This window comes from Oncorhynchus mykiss, chromosome 6, assembly GCF_057628025.1.
Source record: "Oncorhynchus mykiss isolate SJ-2025 chromosome 6, ASM5762802v1, whole genome shotgun sequence".
NCBI classification, from domain to species: domain Eukaryota; kingdom Metazoa; phylum Chordata; class Actinopteri; order Salmoniformes; family Salmonidae; genus Oncorhynchus; species Oncorhynchus mykiss.
In genome coordinates this window covers 5403939-5416118 of record NC_143027.1, presented here as the reverse complement: position 1 = coordinate 5416118, position 12180 = coordinate 5403939, and the positions used below count along the sequence as shown (strand labels likewise).

At 36.5% G+C, this 12180-nt stretch overlaps 1 protein-coding gene across 1 annotated transcript in view; it reads left to right on the top strand.

Annotated features, from left to right (window-relative positions):
• LOC110525181 (anthrax toxin receptor 2) overlaps nt 1-12180 on the top strand; it is a 69988-nt gene that overhangs the window by 34381 nt on the left and 23427 nt on the right. The gene's annotated exons all lie outside the window — the stretch shown is intronic.

The following is a 12180-nucleotide window of genomic DNA, read 5'->3' as shown; positions in this document are numbered from 1 at the left end:
GTCGAAGCTAGCCGTGGGGGGGGATCGGCTTGTTAGAACGATAGCGGGGGGGGGGGAGCCGGTAAACAGTTGAAGAATGAATATAGAGTATAGCTATCTTTGTTTTGGTCTACAGCGTGTGTAATGTAGCCCCTATAGATCTCTTTGTGTTCTCTGGTTTTGGGGTGCAGCGTGTGTAATGTAGCCCCTATAGATGGCTTTGTGTCCTCTGGTTTTGGTCTACAGCGTGTGTAATGTAGTCCCTATAGATCTCTTTGTGTTCTCTGGTTTTGGTCTACAGCGTGTGTACTGTAAGTGCATTGGCATGTTTCAGGCCTGGAACGAGGGCATCAGGTTCCTCCACCTCTCCACCATATCACCCCATTAGCTCCCCCACCAATACCTTTCATCAATGCAACAACATACTGGTTGTTATGCACCAAGTAATATGTACAGCAAGTCATTAGTGGCGATCCAGATATTTGACTGGTTTGATAGATCAGAGGAAACTAGGAGAAACAACAGGATCATAGTTTCTGTTCTACAAACCCCCCCCCAAAAACAGGTCAATAAAGACACGAATATATCCTTCTGTCTCTCACGTCTTTTCGTGTAACTTCAGATGCTATTAAAATGCTGTGACCCTTTAACAAAAAAATAAAAACATCAACAAATATGTTTTTAGACACGTTTCTAATGGATTTTCCACATGACTCAGACATGTGGTTTCCTAATATTTCACATGTGATTTCCTAATATTTCACATGTGGTTTCCTAATATTTCACCTGTCATATTCTAATGTTTCACATGTCATATTCTAATATTTCACATGTCATATTCTAATATTTCACATGTCATATTCTAATATTTCACATGTCATATTCTAATATTTCACATGTCATATTCTAATATGTCATGTCGTATTCTAATATTTCACATGTCGTATTCTAATATTTCACATGTCGTATTCTAATATTTCACATGTCATATTCTAATATTTCACATGTCATATTCTAATATTTCACATGTCATATTCTAATATGTCATGTCGTATTCTAATATTTCACATGTCGTATTCTAATATTTCACATGTCATATTCTAATATGTCATGTCGTATTCTAATATTTCACATGTCGTATTCTAATATTTCACATGTCGTATTCTAATATTTCACATGTCGTATTCTAATATTTCACATTCTACGTTTCACATGTCATATTCTAATATTTCACATGTCATATTCTAATATTTCACATGTCATATTCTAATATTTCACATGTCGTATTCTAATATTTCACATGTCATATTCTAATATTTCACATGTCATATTCTAATATTTCACATGTCATATTCTAATATTTCACATGTCATATTCTAATATTTCACATGTCATATTCTAATATTTCACATGTCATATTCTAATATTTCACATGTCGTATTCTAATATTTCACATGTCATATTCTAATATTTCACATGTCATATTCTAATATTTCACCTGTCATATTCTAATGTTTCACATGTCATATTCTAATATTTCACATGTCATATTCTAATATTTCACATGTCATATTCTAATATTTCACATGTCATATTCTAATATTTCACATGTCATATTCTAATATTTCACATGTCATATTCTAATATTTCACCTGTCATATTCTAATATGTCATGTCGTATTCTAATATTTCACATGTCGTATTCTAATATTTCACATGTCGTATTCTAATATTTCACATGTCATATTCTAATATTTCACATGTCGTATTCTAATATGTCATGTCGTATTCTAATATTTCACATGTCATATTCTAATATTTCACATGTCATATTCTAATATTTCACATGTCATATTCTAATATTTCACATTCTACGTTTCACATGTCATATTGTAATATTTCACCTGTCATATTCTAATATTTCACCTGTCATATTCTAATGTTTCACATGTCATATTCTAATATTTCACATGTCATATTCTAATATTTCACATGTCATATTCTAATATTTCACATGTCATATTCTAATATTTCACATGTCATATTCTAATATTTCACCTGTCATATTCTAATGTTTCACATGTCATATTCTAATATTTCACATGTCATATTCTAATATTTCACATGTCATATTCTAATATTTCACATGTCATATTCTAATATTTCACCTGTCATATTCTAATATTTCACATGTCATATTCTAATATTTCACATGTCATATTCTAATATTTCACATGTCATATTCTAATATTTCACATTCTACGTTTCACATGTCATATTCTAATATTTTACATGTCGTATTCTAGTATTTCACATGTCATATTCTAATATTTCATGTCATATTCTAATATTTCACATTCTACGTTTCACATGTCATATTCTAATATTTCACATGTCATATTCTAATATTTCACATGTCATATTCTAATATTTCACCTGTCATATTCTAATATTTCACATTCTACGTTTCACATGTCATATTCTAATATTTCACATGTCATATTCTAATATTTCACCTGTCATATTCTAATATTTCACATGTCATATTCTAATATTTCACATTCTACGTTTCACATGTCATATTCTAATATTTCACATGTCATATTCTAATATTTCACATGTCATATTCTAATATTTCACATGTCATATTCTAATATTTCACCTGTCATATTCTAATATTTCACATGTCATATTCTAATATTTCACATGTCATATTCTAATATTTCACATGTCATATTCTAATATTTCACATGTCATATTCTAATATTTCACATGTCATATTCTAATATTTCACATGTCATATTCTAATATTTCACATGTCATATTCTAATATTTCACATGTCATATTCTAATATTTCACATGTCATATTCTAATATTTCACCTGTCATATTCTAATATTTCACATGTCATATTCTAATATTTCACATGTCATATTCTAATATTTCACATTCTACGTTTCACATGTCATATTCTAATATTTCACCTGTCATATTCTAATATTTCACATGTCATATTCTAATATTTCACCTGTCATATTCTAATATTTCACATGTCATATTCTAATATTTCACATGTCATCTTCTAATATTTCACATGTCATATTCTAATATTTCACATGTCATATTCTAATATTTCACATGTGATTTCCTAATATTTCACATGTCATATTCTAATATTTCACCTGTCATATTCTAATATTTCACATGTCATATTCTAATATTTCACCTGTCATATTCTAATATTTCACATGTCATATTCTAATATTTCACATGTCATATTCTAATATTTCACATGTCATATTCTAATATTTCACATGTCATATTCTAATATTTTACCTGTCATATTCTAATATTTTACCTGTCATATTCTAATATTTCACATGTCATATTCTAATATTTCACATGTCATATTCTAATATTTCACATGTCATATTCTAATATTTCACATGTCATATTCTAATATTTCACATGTCATATTCTAATATTTCACCTGTCATATTCTAATATTTCACATGTCATATTCTAATATTTCACATGTCATATTCTAATATTTCACATGTCATATTCTAATATTTCACATTCTACGTTTCACATGTCATATTCTAATATTTTACATGTCGTATTCTAGTATTTCACATGTCATATTCTAATATTTCATGTCATATTCTAATATTTCACATTCTACGTTTCACATGTCATATTCTAATATTTCACATGTCATATTCTAATATTTCACATGTCATATTCTAATATTTCACCTGTCATATTCTAATATTTCACATTCTACGTTTCACATGTCATATTCTAATATTTCACATGTCATATTCTAATATTTCACCTGTCATATTCTAATATTTCACATGTCATATTCTAATATTTCACATTCTACGTTTCACATGTCATATTCTAATATTTCACATGTCATATTCTAATATTTCACATGTCATATTCTAATATTTCACATGTCATATTCTAATATTTCACCTGTCATATTCTAATATTTCACATGTCATATTCTAATATTTCACATGTCATATTCTAATATTTCACATGTCATATTCTAATATTTCACATGTCATATTCTAATATTTCACATGTCATATTCTAATATTTCACATGTCATATTCTAATATTTCACATGTCATATTCTAATATTTCACATGTCATATTCTAATATTTCACATGTCATATTCTAATATTTCACCTGTCATATTCTAATATTTCACATGTCATATTCTAATATTTCACATGTCATATTCTAATATTTCACATTCTACGTTTCACATGTCATATTCTAATATTTCACCTGTCATATTCTAATATTTCACATGTCATATTCTAATATTTCACCTGTCATATTCTAATATTTCACATGTCATATTCTAATATTTCACATGTCATATTCTAATATTTCACATGTCATATTCTAATATTTCACATGTCATATTCTAATATTTCACATGTGATTTCCTAATATTTCACATGTCATATTCTAATATTTCACCTGTCATATTCTAATATTTCACATGTCATATTCTAATATTTCACCTGTCATATTCTAATATTTCACATGTCATATTCTAATATTTCACATGTCATATTCTAATATTTCACATGTCATATTCTAATATTTCACATGTCATATTCTAATATTTTACCTGTCATATTCTAATATTTTACCTGTCATATTCTAATATTTCACATGTCATATTCTAATATTTCACATGTCATATTCTAATATTTCACATGTCATATTCTAATATTTCACATGTCATATTCTAATATTTCACATGTCATATTCTAATATTTCACCTGTCATATTCTAATATTTCACATGTCATATTCTAATATTTCACATGTCATATTCTAATATTTCATGTCATATTCTAATATTTCACATTCTACGTTTCACATGTCATATTCTAATATTTCACATGTCATATTCAAATATTTCACCTGTCATATTCTAATATTTCACATGTCATATTCTAATATTTCACATGTCATATTCTAATATTTCATGTCATATTCTAATATTTCACATTCTACGTTTCACATGTCATATTCTAATATTTCACATGTCATATTCTAATATTTCACATGTCATATTTTAATATTTCACATGTCATATTCTAATATTTCACGTGTCATATTCTAATATTTCACATGTCATATTCTAATATTTCACCTGTCATATTCTAATATTTCACATGTCATATTCTAATATTTCACGTGTCATATTCTAATATTTCACATTCTACGTTTCACATGTCATATTCTAATATTTCACATTCTAATATTTCACATGTCGTATTCTAATATTTCACATGTCGTATTCTAATATTTCACATGTCGTATTCTAATATTTCACGTGTCGTATTCTAATATTTCACATGTCGTATTCTAATATTTCACGTGTGTGCTTTGGTAACCAGTGGGATTAGAACCCAGTCCTCCCACGGGAGAAGCCAATGACTTAACCATTAGACCAAGAGGGTTGTATTTGTATTATCAGTTGTGTATTTTTTAGCAATTTCTCTCAGTCTCAGGATATTGTCTGTTCAATGTAAAAAAAAGAAAGTGCTTTCAAACGTCACATTTAATAGAGATAATCGCAGGATTTTCTGTAAATAATCACGATTAATCCCAAATTCAGAATTTGATCAAATTGAGCTGTAATTGAATATATTACAATATTTTATATTTTAAGAATATTGACATCTTGATTTTTTTCCAAAGTAACAAGTAAATTGATAATCACACTTTCTTTAAAATAGTCTATTGACGTGGTGGTGTTTAACATGTGAAAGGTGGTGTTTAACATGTGAAAGGTGGTGTTTAACATGTGAAAGGTGGTGTTTAACATGTGAAAGGTGGTGTTTAACATGTGAAAGGTGGTGTTTGACACAATGAAAGGTGGTGTTTGACACAATGAAAGGTGGTGTTTAACATGTGAAAGGTGGTGTTTAACATGTGTAAGGTGGTGTTTAACATGTGAAAGGTGGTGTTTAACATGTGAAAGGTGGTGTTTAACATGTGAAAGGTGGTGTTTAACATGTGAAAGGTGGTGTTTAACATGTGAAAGGTGGTGTTTGACACAATGAAAGGTGGTGTTTGACACAATGAAAGGTGGTGTTTAACATGTGAAAGGTGGTGTTTAACATGTGTAAGGTGGTGTTTAACATGTGAAAGGTGGTGTTTAACATGTGAAAGGTGGTGTTTAACATGTGAAAGGTGGTGTTTAACATGTGAAAGGTGGTGTTTGACACAATGAAAGGTGGTGTTTGACACAATGAAAGGTGGTGTTTAACATGTGAAAGGTGGTGTTTAACATGTGAAAGGTGGTGTTTGACATGTGAAAGGTGGTGTTTAACATGTGAAAGGTGGTGTTAACATGTGAAAGGTGGTGTTTAACATGTGAAAGGTGGTGTTTAACACAATGAAAGGTGGTGTTTAACATGTGAAAGGTGGTGTTTGACATGTGAAAGGTGGTGTTTAACATGTGTAAGGTGGTGTTAGCATGTGAAAGGTGGTGTTTAACATGTGAAAGGTGGTGTTTAACATGTGAAAGGTGGTGTTTAACATGTGAAAGGTGGTGTTAGCATGTGAAAGGTGGTGTTTAACATGTGAAAGGTGGTGTTTAACATGTGAAGGGTGGTGTTTAACATGTGTAAGGTGGTGTTAGCATGTGAAAGGTGGTGTTTAACATGTGAAAGGTGGTGTTTAACATGTGAAATGTGGTGTTTAACATGTGAAAGGTGGTGTTAGCATGTGAAAGGTGGTGTTTAACATGTGTAAGGTGGTGTTTAACATGTGAAAGGTGGTGTTTAACATGTGTAAGGTGGTGTTTAACATGTGTAAGGTGGTGTTTAACATGTGTAAGGTGGTGTTTAACATGTGTACGGTGGTGTTTAACATGTGTACGGTGGTGTTTAACATGTAAAAGGTGCTGTTTAACATGTGAAAGGTGGTGTTTAACATGTGAAAGGTGGTGTTTAACATGTGTAAGGTGGTGTTTAACATGTGAAAGGTGGTGTTTAACATGTGTAAGGTGGTGTTTAACATGTGTAAGGTGGTGTTTAACATGTGTACGGTGGTGTTTAACATGTGTAAGGTGGTGTTTAACATGTGTAAGGTGGTGTTTAACATATGAAAGGTGGTGTTAGCATGTGTAAGGTGGTGTTTAACATGTGTACGGTGGTGTTTAACATGTGTAAGGTGGTGTTTAACATGTGAAAGGTGGTGTTTAACATGTGTAAGGTGGTGTTTAACATGTGAAAGGTGGTGTTTAACATCTGAAAGGTGGTGTTTAACATGTGAAAGGTGGTGTTTAACATGTGAAAGGTGGTGTTTAACATGTGTAAGGTGGTGTTAGCATGTGAAAACACGATTTTCACATGTCAAACTGCATAGATGGGAGATGAATTGAGGTTAGTGACAGGCCTCCTCACAATATGTTCAAACCTGAATAATTCACACTCGTAAATTTCTCCCCGTTTTTTTTGGTGCGGGAGTGACAGTTGAAGACAGGGCTCCAGCTGTTAATTTAAGCCATGGTTATATCTGTATAGATGGGAGATGAGAGGGTTGAGTTGGGGTTATATCTGTATAGATGGGAGATGAGAGGGTTGAGTTGGGGTTATATCTGTATAGATGGGAGATGAGAGGGTTGAGTTGGGGTAATGTCTGAATAGATGGGAGATGAGAGGGTTGAAGTGAGGTTATATCTGTATAGATGCGAGATGAGAGGGTTGAAGTGAGGTTATGTCTGTATAGATGGGAGATGAGAGGGTTGAAGTGAGGTTATGTCTGAATAGATGAGAGGGTTGAGTTGGGGTTATGTCTGAATAGATGGGAGATGAGAGGGTTGAAGTGAGGTTATATCTGTATAGATGCGAGATGAGAGGGTTGAAGTGAGGTTATGTCTGTATAGATGGGAGATGAGAGGGTTGAAGTGAGGTTATGCCTGAATAGATGAGAGGGTTGAGTTGGGGTTATGTCTGTATAGATGGGAGATGAGAGGGTTGAAGTGAGGTTATGTCTGAATAGATGGGAGATGAGAGGGTTGAAGTGAGGTTATGTCTGTATAGATGGGAGATGAGAGGGGCAATGTAATAGAGGTAGAATGAGCAGGTGATCATTCAGGGATCACTCTAACACCCTGTAGAAACTGACACAGGGAAGACATGTCAGACCTCTTCTGGAATGTAGAGAAAGACCTGGGGGTTCAACTACTATTTGAAATCAGTATTTTTCTGGGCTTGATTTCGCTCGCCTGTCTTAATGGACCAATAGAAAAGTCCCAAAATGGTAAACCCCGCCCATCTGGCACTCCAGGCAGGTTAAAGTAAACACTCAAAGTATTTGAAAGATTTCAACTAGTATTTGAACCCGGGTCTGGTCATTGGGAGATCTCTGAACTGGGATGTGGAAACTTGTCTTCCTCTCTCCACTCTAGTGGGCTCCTTGTCGAGCGGCTTCTGTCGGAGTGCCTCGTCGTTCGATGTGACGCTAAGCGCTAGTGATGCGATACAGCTGGACCAGCTGACATCGGAGCCACTAATGGCTTTCCAACATTTCCTTAAAGACGGGGGAAATTTAGGACGGTGAATTATTCAGGGTTAAACATATTGCGAGGAGGCGTGTCACTAGGTTGTGGAAACGTCACTCTGCAGAAGGACGTGTCACAGATACAGCCCCACCTCACAGTGAAATGCTGAATACAACAGGTGTAGTAGACCTCACAGTGAAATGCTGAATACAACAGGTGTAGTAGACCTCACAGTGAAATGCTGAATACAACAGGTGTAGTAGACCTCACAGTGAAATGCTGAATACAACAGGTGTAGTAGACCTCACAGTGAAATGCTGAATACAACAGGTGTAGTAGACCTTACAGTGAAATGCTGATTACAACAGGTGTATTAGACCTCACAGTGAAATCCTGAATACAACAGGTGTAGTAGGCCTCACAGTGAAATGCTGAATACAACAGGTGTAGTAGACCTTACAGTGAAATGCTGAATACAACAGGTGTAGTAGACCTTACAGTGAAATGCTGAATACAACAGGTGTAGTAGACCTTACAGTGAAATGCTGAATACAACAGGTGTAGTAGACCTTACAGTGAAATGCTGAATACAACAGGTGTAGTAGACCTTACAGTGAAATACTGAATACAACAGGTGTAGTAGACCTTACAGTGAAATACTGAATACAACAGGTGTAGTAGACCTTACAGTGAAATGCTGTGTAGGGTGCTGTCTTTCGGATGGGACGTTAAACGGGTGTCCTGACTCTCTGAGGTCATTAAAGATCCCATGTCACTCGTCGTAAGAGTAGGGATTTTAACCCCGGTGTCCTAGAGGTGTCCTGGCTAAATTCCCAATCTGGCCCTCAAACCATCACGGTCACCTAATAATCCCCAGTTTCCGATTGGCTCATTCATCCCCCTCCTCTCCCCTGTAACTATTCCTCAGGTCATTGCTGCAAATGAGAACGTGTTATCAGTCAACTTACCTGGTAAGATAACAAAATAAATAAAATAAATTAGTTGAGGTAGTATGTACATGTACATTAAAGTGACTACGCAGAGCTGATAAAAACAGAGAGTAGCAGGTGAGTAACAGAGAGGGAGATGGGTGTGGTGGGGGGGACACAATGCTAGTAGTCTGGGTAGCCATTTCATTAGATGTTCAGGTGTCTTATGGCTTAGGGGTAGAAGCTGTTTAGAAGCCTCTTGGACCTAGACTCTGGCGCTCCGGTACCGCTTGCCGTGTGTTAGCAGAGAGAACCGTCTACGGCTGTAGTCTTTGACAATTTTTAGGTCCTTCCTCTGACTCCGCCTGGTATAGAGGTCCTGGATGGCAGGAAGCTTGGCCCCAGTGATGTACTGGACCGTTCGCTCTACCCTCTGTAGTGCCTTGCGGTCGGAGGCAGAGCAGTTGCCATACCAGGCAGTGATGCAACCAGTCAGGATGATCTCGATGGTGTGGCTGTATAATCTTTTGAGGATCTGATGACCCATGTCAAATCTTTTCAGTCTCCTGAGATGGAATAATGTATTCCACAATACCAGTAAAAGCCAAGTGGACAGAAACAAAATCTTGTGGCGTACTCATTTTTAAATGGACGTAAATCATTTAGGTATTCACCCTTTTTCGTGATATCAAATTGGTAGTTACAGTTTTGTCCCATCGCTGCAACTCCCATACAGACTCGGGAGAGGCGAAGGTCGTGCGTCCTCCGAAACACGACCTTGCCAAGCCACACTGCTTCTTGACACACTGCACACTTAAACTGGAAGCCAGTTACAGGAGGAAAGATTGTCAGGTGACCGCTCATCTGTTGGAGTTACAGGAGGATAGATGGTCAGGTGACCACTCATCTGTTGGAGTTACAGGAGGATAGATGGTCAGGTGACAGCTCATCTGTTGGAGTTACAGGAGGACAGACGGTCAGGTGACCACTCATCTGTTGGAGTTACTGGAGGATAGATGGTCAGGTGACAGCTCATCTGTTGGAGTTACAGGAGGATAGATGGTCAGGTGACCGACCGCTCATCTGTTGGAGTTACAGGAGGATAGATGGTTAGGTGACCGACCGCTCATCTGTTGGAGTTACAGGAGGATAGACAGTCAGGTGACAGCTCATCTGTTGGAGTTACAGGAGGATAGACAGTCAGGTGGCCGCTCATCTGTCATTTGTTGGAGTTACAGGAGGATAGATGGTCAAAGGCAGAGCCCAGGGCTAAATCCACAACACACACATACCCACACACACACACACACACACACACACACACACACACACACACACACACACACACACACACACACACACACACACTCACAGCTAGGCGAACACTCCAACCAGCCAATTGACAGTGTTTTACATATTTCTTCTTTTGTGTGTGTGTGTGGGGGGGGTGGGGGCGGGGCGGGGCGGGGGGGTGGTGGCGGGGGGGTGGTGGCGAGGGGGTGGTGGCGGGGGGGTGATTTCAGGCGTTTCGTTCCGTTTCCTGCTCCTGGGTTCTCATTAAAGATAATGGTTAATGGGACGTGGTGTAATAGACATATGGAAATAGCTCTGCCGTTCATCATTAGGCTTTTAATTGCACCGTTTTGGCCTCGCTTTGGCCTCCACCTCTTGTTAAATAAGTCATAGGGTCTCAAACGGCAGCTTATCCCCTATATAGTACACTTCATTTGACCAGGGCCCAGCCAAACGGCACCTTATCCCCTATATAGTACACTTCATCTGACCAGGGCCCTAGTCTTTTTGTAGCGTTAACGTTGTGTGGTTCTAGGTCGTGGTGTTAACGTTGTGTGTGGTTCTAGGTCGATGGTGTTAACGTTGTGTGTGGTTCTAGGTCGATGGTGTTAACGTTGTGTGGTTCTAGGTCGATGGTGTTAACGTTGTGTGTGGTTCTAGGTCGATGGTGTTAATGTTGTGTGTGGTTCTAGGTCGATGGTGTTAACGTTGTGTGTGGTTCTAGGTCGATGGTGTTGACGTTGTGTGGTTCTAAGTCGATGGTGTTGACGTTGTGTGTGGTTCTAGGTCAATGGTGTTAACGTTGTGTGGTTCTAGGTCGATGGTGTTAACGTTGTGTGGTTCTAGGTCGATGGTGTTGACGTTGTGTGGTTCTAGGTCGATGGTGTTAACGTTGTGTGTGGTTCTAGGTCGATGGTGTTAACGTTGTGTGTGGTTCTAGGTCAATGGTGTTAACGTTGTGTGTGGTTCTAGGTCGATGGTGTTAACGTTGTGTGTGGTTCTAGGTCGATGGTGTTGACGTTGTGTGTGGTTCTAGGTCAATGGTGTTAACGTTGTGTGGTTCTAGGTCGATGGTGTTAACGTTGTGTGTGGTTCTAGGTCGATGGTGTTAACGTTGTGTGTGGTTCTAGGTCGATGGTGTTAACGTTGTGTGTGGTTCTAGGTCAATGGTGTTAACGTTGTGTGGTTCTAGGTCGATGGTGTTAACGTTGTGTGTGGTTCTAGGTCGATGGTGTTAACGTTGTGTGGTTCTAGGTCGATGGTGTTAACGTTGTGTGTGGTTCTAGGTCAATGGTGTTAACGTTGTGTGGGGTTCTAGGTCAATGGTGTTAATGTTGTGTGGTTCTAGGTCGATGGTGTTAACGTTGTGTGTGGTTCTAGGTCAATGGTGTTAACGTTTTGTGTGGTTCTAGGTCGATGGTGTTAACG